This window comes from Bradysia coprophila, unplaced genomic scaffold (genome assembly GCF_014529535.1).
Source record: "Bradysia coprophila strain Holo2 unplaced genomic scaffold, BU_Bcop_v1 contig_232, whole genome shotgun sequence".
NCBI lineage: Eukaryota > Metazoa > Arthropoda > Insecta > Diptera > Sciaridae > Bradysia > Bradysia coprophila.
The window spans coordinates 8,069,613-8,083,332 of NW_023503493.1; positions in this window are offsets into that span (position 1 = coordinate 8,069,613).

Sequence of the window (13,720 nt, forward strand, 5' to 3'; positions counted from 1 at the left end):
GTCAAAATAACAGTCTGGCAATAGGTGCATATCATATTTTATCTGTCGAGAACAGATATATCGAGATAAACAAAAACTCCCTAGAGGGATAAGCTCGAGATTATCGTTCTAGACAGATAAAATATATTATATATGCTTGTAGACATATCACTGCGTTCGCTCGTTGGTGCATTATGTACACGATGAGTTATATGTCCACAAGCATAATAATTATACTATATTAATGACTCCACGCAAATGACAGTAAAATTTGACAAAAAAAATTCTTGGAAACTATCGAGCGTAAGGTGGAATGATTTTTGACCACTTTTTGAGCTCCCACTCGTATGAGATGTCCATTATTCTCTTTGATTGCCTTTTTGTTACATCAGAGTAGATGCAAAGTTTGTTTTGTGAATGTGGAACGAGGACTTTTTCACAAAAAGTGTGTAGATGTTCGTCTCTTACACTTTTGCGTAAATAAAGAAAGTCCCCCAGTACTTAATATACCTTCACATGGTGACATGGTAATAAATGAACTTTATTAGTTTTTGGTTCATCGTTTTTGGTAGACCGAGAAAAAAAATCCCTCGAATAAAATGTCACGACTCGTGTGAATTACGGCCCTCGCTTCGCTCTGGCCGCAAACTTCACACTCGTAAAATTATTACAATATTCTCTTTGATTCAATTAAATCCATTTATTAAAAAAAAATCTTCAGAAATTAGTTGAGATAATTCATCACCTGCAAAAATTTAACTTTTTTATTAAACACTGACAGAAAAATAAACAGCGGTCACAGGTAATGTACGTCCCCAGGTAATGTAATGCTTAAAATTAGGCCTGAAATTACTGATTTTTTTTTATACAAAATTCATTTCACTCATTTTGTTATACGAACCTAACGAACCACAATGGTTTAAGGTTTACCCCTATTAATTTGATTGGCCCTGCATCTTATTTAAATTTGTAAAAGGATTAGCAGTTAACAATAAACCAATTAAGAAAAAAATCGTTTATGGTGTGAGGATCCACGTATCAACATCAACAATATTTTCATATAAAAAATTATAATTGCATAATATCGTATTAAAATTGTATAATCGTGAAAATAAATTGATTTCCTTGTAGCAACTAGGATAATGTGTACTTCAATTATTCGAGTATGAATTTAGATGCTTTTTCAAGAAGAAAACTTTTTGATATTAAATTAAATTACCAGCTACTGGTATGAAAGTTTTGCCCTCATTAATATAAAAAGCATTGCGAAAGGAAATCATAAGTAGGAAATAAAAGTATAAGATTCGCATTTTCTCGGGCGAATGGAAGTTTTCACAAGTTATTATTTTTAATCGTTGTAAAACATTATTCTCAGCAAACCAACAAACATCTGGGCTCTCATGTTTGTCTGCTGAAAAATTGATGCAGTGACCAAAAACTGCATTGTCCCGACTGTTACGCAAACCCCTCTCTTCCCCTCTTTTACGTTGTCAACTATTCCCTATTTTACCATATTAGAAAAAATTATGGATGAAAATTGAAATCTAAACTTTCGAGGCAGGACTTCGAAGGCTGTGTAAATCACTCGATAAAACCAATAGCTGACTCCGTACGGCATCATCTCAAAATTTTAACTGTCTTCCCGTGGTTCCAGAAGCCCATAATTTCTCTGTACAATACCGTTATCCTTAAAATATTCTTGTTTTAAGCTGACATTTTAGTCGCCGCCAAAAATTCAGCCTGGCACTGCCTGTATTTTTAGACGATTAGAAAAACGATTGTGTGGCACCTTTAAAGCGAAACTTTGTTTATTTGTAAATAAAATTAATTTTTCACGGCTTCACGTCTATCGTGTCAGATGTGTCGGTCGACATAATGCTATGCGACCACATCCAATAAATCAAATTATTTTCAGCAGAACCAATTTCGCTTAATTATAAATGAATGTTTCAACAATTTAGGGTGGTCCAAAAAAAAAACAAATTATGGTAAGAGCAGAGCAGAGGTGTGCAGACGGGAACATTAAATTATTTAGCGAAAAAATGTCCATGGAATTTAGACCAAAACGTCACGGCAACTAAAAATCAAAGTCTTTGTTCTGAATCTCGCAGTCCTTGCGTTCGCATATATTTTTGTAGTTTTCGTTATGATGCCACCGTTTCCTGATTTCTGTTCTGATTTCCCATATTTTCGAAAAATTTTATCAAATCGTTTGTCGTCAGGAAAATCTTATTTCCACACCAAATTTTCGGACCACCCTACTAACGTATTCATCACCTTCAACACAATGTTTTTAATGGATTTTCATTTTAAGCGAAATCTAAGAAGTAGTGCAGCTAACAGAGTGTGAAATTGTTTATCATTCAAATAATTCACTCACGAACAGTTTTTAAGCCAGACAAGCAACATTGAGAGAAATGTTTATCTTTCTTTTCCAGTGACTTACCATTATCCATCAGCCTCTTAAAATACGGACAGTTTCTGGATCTTAGCTTTGCCCAATCTCAGTGTTCGACTTTTAACTCAAACCCGACACTTGAAAATGTTTGTGTCGGGTTAGGGTTTTGTCTTGTGATTCTTTGGACTATAAAATTATTTGTTTTTGAAATTTGGATTTGATTCGAGTTTTGACAAATGCCGACCAGCACAATTCTACCTTTTTATCGACTATCCAAACACTCTCATACTGCTCAGTGTTTCTGAGGATTCCTGATTAAAATGGATTCACCTTCCATCACTTCAATTTTATTAACATTCCAGCAGCCACTAAAAATTATTTAAACGTAAAAAAATCCAAAACAAAATTCTAATTCGATGACGGATAACAAGCTGGTGTATTTTCAATCTACCAAAATTACTTCAACTTAATAAAAAAAAAAAACACGGAAAACCTTCGGGAAATGTAAACCATTTTTCAGCAAAACCACTGTAACAAAAACGGCCTCTAGCGAATAATGTTCAATTTTCTTTACGCCATATATTTCCCATGGAATTACATCCGATTTTAAAGACCTACACTTTTGTCACATCTGTTGCGATGATATGGAAATTCGTGTACACTGCGAGCAACATGCATATATAAATACGCGTACGTTTCAGAAAAAAAAACACAAATAACCCGAAGAACAGCAAAATCGAGGAAAAAAATAGAACGATCCCTTCTCGCACAATATTTCGACGTTCAACATATAATATCCCTTTTCATAAATTTTGGTTCCATTAAATTATATTGACAATTTACTCTGTTAAAGATATATTTTCCATTGCTTGTTCGCATACAGAGCTATAGTTCCTTATGGTCGGGTGAAATGGATATTAATTCAATGTGACAATCAGGCCATCCGACAATTTACGAAAATAGTCATTTGTTTACCGAGAGGAACTCCAACAAGAGCCACGTTTTTCGGTATGAATCGCTGGAGAGTCCTATGACGCCGAATGGAATCTTAAAACAATAATTAGGATAAGTCTTATTAGAAGAGGCCGTGCCTGGTTTTTTTACGTTGCGATTCGTCGTCATAGGACTCTAGAGTCCTATGACGACGAAACAAAAACATCAAAGTTTCAAAACACTTCGGGGTGAAAATGTCCTCTGTCAAAACAAGAGGGGAGAAAGTAGATATTTTCTGCTTTGAGCTGTCATCAGACAAAGCGTCAACAAAATGTCGTTTTCACATGGCATTCTGAGTGGAGAAAATATGGTTAATCTCACCGCACATATGAAAAAGAAATTGGCAGCAAATGTCTGTGAGAAAAGGAAATGTTGAACGAACTTTAAATGGGGGTCGGTCTTGGACCAATTATGCCTAGTCTCCTAGTCTGGTATTTCGTATAGAAATGTGTTCCAGTGTATACTTAATGGAATCTTAAAACAATAATTGGGATTAGTGGGCCGAGTCCGCAGTGAGTGCTGGACCACTATTGAGCTGTTAACTATGGTTACAGGACCCGTTGAAATTATCTAAAAAAAATTCTGGGTTTGACTAGTCCCATATCGGCAGAATGACTAGTCCCATATCGACAAAATGTAGCTACGGGTAGCAGAATGGTCCCAATAGCAGTCTACGATGTCATACATAATAATAATTATGAATAGAGGAGATGTAAGATCCTTAAAGCATATCCGTTCACCTCCGTAAAATATGAAACAGCACACGGGTGTCTTACATTAAAGGAGCTTAAAATGTCCATAAATCATTTGACGAATAAATTTGATGATACCATGCGTGTACATCATTTATCTTTTTAAATCGTCAGCTTTAATTAATTACTGCCTGATGCTAGTGAGTCAACAAGCCAATGCGAATTACTTACAAAATTGACAAATACTATTTGCAGAAGAATAATCTTCGCAAATAATAGTCTCTTTTCAAAAATCTTCTGTATTTTTCTTAAAACAACAAATGAAACTTAAAACATGAGTAATACCATGATAGAATACTAAAACTGGACATATCATAGACATTTTGACATTATAAATAGTGTGGAAATGCTTGAAGTGCGTTTGTGGAAAACATTTTCATAGGGCTTTATTTGGCAGCTGTCAACGTTTATGTGGATGGAAATAGTTATTTACGTATCGATTGAGTAGTCCGAAAGAGTTACGTATTCAATTTTGTATGCTTGCTAAGAGGACCGAAAGCAAAGAAATGTCAATTTAAGGGGAGAAACCGAAAGATTTCGCCCCGCGAATTGACAGCTTTACTTTCGGTCCTCTTAGCAAGGCCAATTTATGTCTACATTTCTCTGACGTCCTCCATATAATAAAAATGTCTGCAAATTTGTTTTTTCTTATTTTTATTGAATTATGTGATTCAGCACTTCATTGAATGAAGTTCGTTCAGAGATAGCGCTCATTCATCTAGTTTATTAAACATATGTTGCGCAACTTCATGATTGTATTTGACGTTTGACAATAGCTATTTTTCTAACTAGTTAGTAAATGGGGTTATACCTGAGTTCGGCAACACATGGTGTGCGTAAAACCCCATTTACTAAAGTGTTGACTGCAAGATTTTTTCTACTGCTCATGAAATTATTCATAACTTTCAACCCGCATGAACCGTAACTAACATAGATTCCTTCTGCACTCGATAGTAGATTCTGTTAATTGCGTGCGCAAATACTAATGTATATTGGTTATGTACACTTATGTGTTACATATATTTGCGCAAATCAACTACGTTTGCTAGATTCATGCTGAAAATTATGAATATTTTCAACTTACAGTAGATAAATAAAAACTTTTTCTCTGCTCTAATTCCAAATCGAAAAGTAGATTTTAATTTTGCTCCTGAAGTTACCAAAATTAACACGATTTTAACTTGAATAATTTAATTATAAAAGTATTGACTTGTGTGAAACCTCAAAAAGGCTATAATCGAATTCCCGATTTTCCCTTTGTTTGTGCAATTTTCTTGAAGAAGAAAACTTTAAGAGGCACCGGCACTTAGCTAAAATTGTAGCCTACATTTGCGTGTTTCGTATTTCATTTTTGTTAATATCTTTTCATCAGAATCCTTTTTGAAAAATGTGCGACCGCAATTCCGACCACGAATGTGTTAGCTTTCAACAGAAAATAGTTTTGGTTGTAGTCGTTTGACCAGCTCTGAGAAAAGTGAGCAGTTTAATGAAATTTTCATAAACTGCTCATTGTCCTCAGAGCTGGTCAAATTGCTGCAACCAAATCTATTTTCTGTTGAAAGCTAACACATTCGTGGTCGGAATTGCGGTCGTACATTTTTCAAAAAGGATTCTGGTGGAAAGATATTAACAAAAGCAAACTAAAATCCAGTATTTAAAAATCGCCCTAATGTATGCTTTTCGGCAAAGTACCGGTGCCTCTTAAGCAGTAGCAGCTGCAGCATATTATACAGTGCTATCGTAATACGAGTCGATTACGGTAAGACATTTTTTAATGATCGAATGTGTTGTGCCTTCACATAATGTACTGAGCTTGTCTCCTCAACTCATAAAGAAAAGAAAATTTGAATTTTGTTAAAAAGAAACTGACTGACTGTTGATTGGAACGAGTCGAAATATTATTACAATTTTTTTTCATTTTCTAATTACTTGCCGTAAATTGACTGCAAAACGCAAACGAAAGTGTTTATTTTTAGTTTTTCCAAAATTAGTATATTAACCTGTCGACGAACCATTCTCGAAACAACATGTACCAATCGCTTGATTTCCAACACGTATATATTATAAGGTGATGGAGGAGTCTTTAAAAGATTTTCGAGTTGCTTCTGTTGAAAAAAAATATTTAAAAATGAACACAAAACACTTCAATCTTTCAATGAAATCTATGTTGTGCGCTTCCCATCACACGATGTAAATTAATATTAGCGGCAAGAAGAAGACGACTCAAAAAAATGTGGAACGAAGAGAGAAAAGAAATTTTCGAAAATGTTTATTTACTATCTTGTTAACATTCATGAAACACATTTATTGTTTCAAATTGTAAATAGAGAATAAATTTTCCCGACGGTATATAATAGGTATATCTATACCTCATGCCAAACACAGAAAGTAAATCGATTTTGGAATCTCTGGTATTTTTATATTTGTTTATTTAAAGAAATTGGTTCGCATCTATCTTTGGATGAAACAGTTTTTGTTGTAAATCACGCTTAATATTGGTGCCAAAAAAATAAAAAAATAAAATCTTAAAAAATAATTTAAGGAAATGAAAATTCTTCGGTCCATTTATGATAAATGGAATAAAATCAGCGTAAATATTTCATTGATCAAAATTGTATCACAATCTTCATATTAGATCACATTTAACCGGAAAGACCGTTGGAACTGATATTAGGAAGAAATTGGCATCATCATGCCAATAAATTCACATAGAAAACGCAACAGTATGAAAAGTTTCTGTTGGTAATTTTCACTATTTAAGAGAAGTAGAAAACAGATGCAGGCAGGCGATACGATGAGAAAGGACAGTTATAGTGCCGCTTCACCAAAATTAGATTCAGATTTAAAAGTCCCACTTTTAAAGAGCAATAGACCCTCTGGAAATTTATAGCCTACATTAAGGCGAAAATATATTCGTTTTTTTTTGATGATTTTGCCAAACCAAAATCTTTTTTTTGAAAAAGTAAAACCATTAACGCAAGCAAAAATGTGTTACTTTTAAAGGAAAAATTGGTTTGTGTGGGATAACTTGTCGCACTTGGAGAAACCTTTGTAGATTGTGTAAATTTATGTAATCTGCGGAGGTCACTCCAAGCTATGACTCACAAACTAGTTTTTCCTAAAAAGTAACATATTTTTGCGTGCTTTAATGGTTTTACTTTTTCAAAAAAAAGATTTTGGCTTAGAGAAATCATCTAAAAAAACGAATATTTTCCGGCCTAAATGTAGGCTACAAATTTGCAAACTGTCCATTGCCCAGCTAAAATTGTAGCCTACATTTGTGTGTCTCGTATTTCATTTTTGATGATACCATTCCACCAGAATCCACTTTGAAAAATATACGACTGCAATAACGACCACGAATTTGTTAGCTTGAAATAAAAGTCAGTTTTGGTTGGAGTCGTTTGACCAGCTCTGAAAAAGAGTCAGCAGTTTAACGAAATTTTCATAAACGGCTATGTTTTCTTAGAGCTGCGTTCCTTTATTTTTGAAAAATTATTCTGTTGGAAAGATATCAAAAGTAAACTAAAATCTTGTTCAAATCAAAAAATATTTAAAATCTTGTAAAAAGCTTAAATGTATGCTTTTCAGCAAAGCATCAATGCCTCTTAACAAGCCAAATAGATATACTATTTGTGTATTCACACATCGATTAACAACTGTCACTGTCCTCCATATTGAATAGATGCACGATTTTGTGACAGGACTAACTACCAAAAGGCGCATCGGGCGAAATGGCTGAAAATGGCTCAGAGTCACCTGAATAAACTTTATCGGTCTGAGTAGCACCAAACAGCAAAAGTCGCATCGGGCATCGCCCGATCGCCCAGTATAGCCAGTCCGGGCCTATTTTGTGAGAGAATTTCATCTCAAATTTCTCTCAAAGTCTTTCACCTCTTTTGCACTAGGTTTTTGTGCGTTGTGGGCAGTACAATTAGGACAAGATTAGTAGAATTGGGATTCATTCCAAAAGAAATATTGTTCGTAATTATTGGCACTTGAGGTGCTAACAACACTATAAGCAAAGATAACCATGCGTCAAAAATGTATGGAAAAAGTATAGAGAGAGATAGAGAGAGAGAGATAATACAACTCGTGATCTTTGCTTTTTCATAGAAAATTGACGCTGTCTACAGTGTATCGGAAGTATCAATATTGATAATAGTTCATTTCAATGAAGGACCGAATTGTAGCACTCTTCGATGAATGTAGAATGTGTATATTACTTATTGAAAGGTCACAAGTTGCATGTAAAGTGACTACACAGGTAATGGATGTTGTTGTTCAAATTTCCTAACGTCGATACATCCTCAGAATATAAATACATAGACATTTTGCATTGCAATCACGGCAGAGTAAAATAAACCAGGCAGTAGCGGTTCATTTTCGAAACGTCAAATAAGGGACCTAATACACTGTATGAAAATGAACTTCAATGAACTCTGACATAAATTGAAAAATTGTATTCGCAAAAAATAGGGCTACCAGATAATTCAGGTCTCTATCTCTAGTCAAATCAAGAACTTCTGCCTGGTCTACTTTACTCTGCCGTGAATCCATTACTATTGTATGCAGACTGCTTCGTTTTATAATTTAACAGGAAGACCTGTGAACATTGGAAAAGAGGAAAGAATTGATGATTACCGATACAGCAGCACGAGATGTAATCAAATAAATGTTCGACAAATACATCAAGCTTCTCTGTTCATATTCGGTTTCGTGGCGGTAATTTCCGCTGTTACATTGTTGCAGAGCTCTGTGTTAGCATGTACTTGAAATTTCACTCCGAATGAATATAAAATTCCGAAAATTTGTTTACTCTTCGCATATTTTTAAAAACTGCACCGCTTGTAATATAGTGTTTCTTGTTGCTTTAAGCAGCGAGATAAAAAAAAACCTTGCTCTCACAAATGCTTTCAACGTTATAATATTCAATTCCAAAACAAATTTATCTCAATTTAAAATGTTCAGAAATAATTCTGTTTCTAGTAGATTTATTCAATGAAGTTGATTGTTGGCTGCGAAGGAAAAAATTTGGAATGAAAATGTTGTTTGCTAGAATATATCAAATTGACGACGACGCTCTGGTTTTTATGTTCCTTGACGTGATGGTGTAAAACTCGTAGAAATTGTTAAAGTTGAAAAATTTTTATTAAAAAAAGAGGTCATTCAAATAATATGCGCAATCGGCGTCGCAAATGCGCTGAAAATTAAAAATTAATTGTGAGTTGAATTGTTGAAGCCATGATATTCATAGGTCATCCGCTCTTTTTAATGGTGTAAGTGAATAATGCTTAGTTTCCTCTTACCAATAAAGTACTCCGTGTGAGAGAAAAAATTGAATTTTTTAAATTTTTGCTTTGTTTATTTGACAGTTTGTTCTCTCACGGCTCTCTCACGGAGTACTTTTTGTTGAGTAGAATGGGCACTTAAAGCTTAATACGCACTTCACCATGAAAACAATGAAAGCTGCTCTCTTTTCATTATTGTAGCATAAACGGTGAGTAAAAGGAGTGAAGTACGGATTAATCTTGATACAGACTGTCAAGTAAACGGAGAGCTGGAGACGACATAACGTTCGAAAAGAATGGGAACCATAAATCTACACAATATTTGAATCACCCCCAATGATTCAATCTCACTAAAAATAAAAAGAAAAGCTCAACAATTGACGGTTCTCTTGTGACCCTGAAAAGTGAATTATTTTACTCGGAAATAAATGTTTAAATTAAAGGAAATATAATCCACCGCTACACACATTGTTGTAGCTGCAGACAATGCGACCCGTTGTAAACATTTTGAAATGCATTATAATGATGAAGACATATGAGACCGACTTGTGTACATAATTAAATTGTCAAAAAGTCTTTTGTCAAGAAAGAAAATTGTTTCATTCGTTGTGCTATTCATTGTCCGGACTCAAGAAACTGTTTTCCGCATGTTGCACTCAATGGTAAACATATCTTAACTGTCGAAAAGATGTAAAGTATAATATTCATGTATGAACTTCACAATGGAATGTAAATTGTAGCAATGCTCAAATGGCATTCAGAAATTTTAGAATTTTATTGGGAATAATGTTGTTTGCTCAAGTTTCTTGGAGCGGTTTTTAGTTTACTTTGTAATGGTGCAGCTATAATCCAAAAACGGAAACATTTTTTTTAGCAAAGGGTCAAGTCTTGTCGTAGAAATGTTTTCTGCTCGAGAAGATCCGTAACTTTCTCTTTGTTACCAATTCGTTAAAATTACCAGGCCCGAGATGGCCCTGTGGGTATTTGGGAATGTCTGAAAGGCTTTTCGCGTCTTACTTATGAACTATGAACTATGAACTCTCAAAAAAATTAGAAAGCAAGAATTCCGCATTGTCCACATCCACATTGGTATATCTAATACCGACCTAAAAGATATGAAACCCTTTCATTTACCAAATATTTTACTGTGCCAGTACTGGTAGTCTAAACGACAAACCTAGTGCCATCTATGATGTTCTAGCAGTGAAACTAGTAGGAGTCAAATACTGGTTCTACCAATAAATTTTTTTGCCGGTAAATCGTGTGAAAGCTCTAAACCGATTCAATTCGTTTCGTTAATCAATCTGACAATCAGTTCAAATTATCAGTCTGCGGTTGAATTTTGAACCCTCACACTGGTAACTTTTATGAGATCTGCGGTGTTTTGTGATGTAGTCCAAGTAATTGTGTAATTCCGTGCGCCTTAAGTTCTTTAAGATTTTTCTTTGTTCCGTGTTGTTTGCCACGAAAAGTTGTGGAACAAAAAAAAATCGTTTTTCCGGCCGGAAAAGTCATTTATTTTGATATGATACCTTCAATGTCGAATATCTCCTAAAATACAGTGTCTTTTTGAAAAAGTCTGTTCTGGAGAGTACGGCTTATTACCGATATTTTATTGAAGAACTATTTTTTGAGGATCGGAGCGGACTCGGTATTAACGTTCTCCCAAAAGGTGTCCCGGAAAATTCATCAACTTTGAAGCCATTTTCCCTGTCCATTTTCAATTTATTAATCATAAAAGTGGTGTCATTCAAAAGCTACATTCAAGTACTTCAGATTTCAATCGGCCGGGCATGATCTGGGAAAGTGTGTGTCCATATAAGGATTTTTCAAGTTTTTTCTAGATCATGAAAAGATATAATTTGGGATACTAATTCCAGTGTTTCTTGCACATACAATTCGTCACTACTTCCAGTCTCCTTGATTTCGGTTCAAGGATTATGGGAAGTTGCATATTTTGGATGTTATTGACGATTTTGTCTATTAAAATTTCAATTTACTTTTACGAAAGCAATTTCTTGTGACATAACTATTCCCGTTCCAGGATGAAATAAATTTTGTGACTGTTAATGTAGTATCATTGTTCCTTGTTCTAGACACTTGACATTTCTTACGTTTTTAGCCATTTTTTCGGCTAACATGTGGACAACCAGTTTGAGGTCACCAGAGGTCAGTTCCTAAAAATAAGTGACGTTTCATGGTCCACTGTATTCTCAATCCTAGAACTATGGAACTGCTGCGAATTCTGACCATTGACCATTATAGCAACGTAACCCAATTGTATGTGCAAGAAACACTGGAGTTAGTATCCCAAATTATAGCAACGAAAAAACTTGAAAGATCCTTATATGGACACACATGACTTTCCCAGGTCATATCTCAGGCTCTTGAACATGGATCATGCCCGGCCGGCTGAAATCGGACGTTCTTGAATGTAGCTTTCGAATGACACCATTTTTATTGAAAATAAATTGAAAATGGCCAGGGCTTCAAAGTTGATGAATTTTCCGGAAAACTTTTTGGGAGAGCCTTAATACCGACTCCATTCCGACTCCTCAAAAAAAAAAGTTCTTCCATGAAATGTCGGTAATGGGCTTTGCAGAACAGACGAAATTTTTCAAAAAGACATTGTATTTAAGGAGATATTCGTCTTTGAAGATTTTGATATGAATGGTTTTTCCGGCGGAAAAACGATTTTGTTTTGTTTGTTCCACAACTTTTCGTGGCAAACAACATGGAGCAAAGAAAAATCTTAAAGAATTTAAGGCGCATGGAGCCCTTTTTTACGACATAAGGACCTGGATTAGTCTCTTATATATCTCATTCGCTGCTGATGATCCAAACAAAGTTGTAAACTCAAAAGGAGGCACATCTTAAGCAGCTAAAGCTGCTTAACCATCATCCTAGTCTTTCTTCATGAGTTAGATAAATCGTTTGTGAAAAACTTTAATGCAGACACTCTTGCATTACTGACCCAGTGCAGAAACTACAGTTTGCATAATCTGTTTAAATTAATCCTTCAATACTAATAATCTACTTTTGGGTAGGACCTTTGGCGATTTTACATAAAAATAAAATTCAATCCATCATCACGGCGACGCTAATCATCTCGGTAGGTAAATTATTTGTATTGAAATCAGCAATAATTATCATTAGATCTAATGTGTCACGTTTCTTTCTTTGGATAACCGCTCCATAATTTAGAGTCCTAACCATTAACGACGTTTGACATAGTGACTCCGTTGAAGATTGAAAATGAAAGAGAAAATGGACACACGAAGGCAATGATTCTTTCTTTTAAAAAATTGACTGAAAATTCTTAATCTTTGGAAAATTGGTTCAAGAAATTTTACACTAATAGCCGATGCGATTCCTTCGCCATGTAACGGGGTAACGTGGCCATTTATTTAAGATCCGTTCGAACGTCGCAAAAGATTATTTAAAATTTAGATCAATCCACGAAACCATCTATTTGTTCCAAATTTTTAAAGGCAAAACTGTTTTCCTATAACAATTCGTAAAAGGATGAATTCAGTTGAACCAAAGCAAATATTTCACTTTAAAATTATTGAAAGTGTAGTAAAATAGATGGTGTCAAACAATTTGCAATCGTCATAGCGATCCCATATAATCGATGTACAGCAAATTACCGTAAAAATTTGATGTTTTTTACATTAGATTTAAAAATTAGAAATTTTAATTTTGTGTACGTCAACTTAAACGTATTGAATGGCAAAACAGTAAAGCAATCAATCAGTATCCCGTTGCATGTGAACTTATGAACTTTTTCGAATTTTAGCGCTCACAAAAAACAAACGATTTGTTACACCTCTTGATCTAGTACGTTCAGTATTGCCATTTTGACGTATTGAGCAAGCGAAATGAAAAACATTGTTAATGTTTACAAAATGGTTCGTTGTATTAATGGAATTCTGTAGGTAAGAGTTGGAATCAAAACTCAAATATTTTAATATAAAATATTTAGTGTTTGATGACGAAATGTTGTGGAATTGATAGGCCTTATCTTTAAGCAGGTAATTTAATTCATAAACATGCATCGAAAGATGCACTGATTGAAATTTTCGAATTCTTTTAGGAAAATGATCCAGCATCAACTGTTTACGTTAGATTAGATTGACGGTCCAAACTTTGGGAAATAGATTTTTGTATTAGAATCGATGCGTTATGATGATATTTATTGTTGTATAAAAAATCTAAGTGACATAAAGATCTCTACTGTAAAATGAAATTTTGGTGCCGCACATTGAGACTCTTGGAACATCGAGTGACTTAAAATCTCAAATCGG